The sequence below is a fragment of the Nicotiana attenuata genome, chromosome 8 (assembly GCF_001879085.1).
Source record: "Nicotiana attenuata strain UT chromosome 8, NIATTr2, whole genome shotgun sequence".
Taxonomy (NCBI): domain Eukaryota; kingdom Viridiplantae; phylum Streptophyta; class Magnoliopsida; order Solanales; family Solanaceae; genus Nicotiana; species Nicotiana attenuata.
The window spans coordinates 18,329,488-18,330,147 of NC_031996.1; positions in this window are offsets into that span (position 1 = coordinate 18,329,488).

Genomic DNA, 660 nt, shown 5'->3' on the forward strand with positions numbered 1-660 from the left:
ATAAAGCTTATAAGAATAATTCTAAATAATTGCATAATAGCAGTTTATGAATATTCTAAAAGAAATTCTTTTCTTTTTCTTTCTTAAAAAAAAATACTTCACTTTATACTTTGGGAGTTCCAACTATCCTGACTTAATTCTGTCTCAGTCACCGTGTGATCGGCACGGGTTCGATTCCATGAATGGCTTGAAAACTCTGTTCATGAGGTCCATGAATGCAGCTGGAGTATTTGTCAACCCGAAGGACATCACTAGAAATTCATAGTGCCCATAGCGAGTTCTAAAGGCTGTTTTAGATATATCCTCTTTTTTGATTCTCAACTGATGGTACCCCGACCTCAAGTCTATTTTTGAAAAGTAATTTGCACCCTGAAGTTGATCAAATAAATCATCAATTCTTGGCAGTGGGTACTTGTTCTTAATGGTAACTTTATTCAATTGCCGATAGTCGACGCACATTCTGAGAGACCCATCTTTCTTCTTGACAAACAGGACCGGGGCACCCCACGGTGAAACACTCGGCCTGATGAAGCCCTTATCAAGAAGGTCTTTCAACTGTTCTCTCAACTCATTAAGTTCTGTCGGAGCCATCCTATAAGGAGGTATAGATATGGGCTGAGTGCCTGGCATGAGATCAATGCCAAAGTCTATGATTCTTTC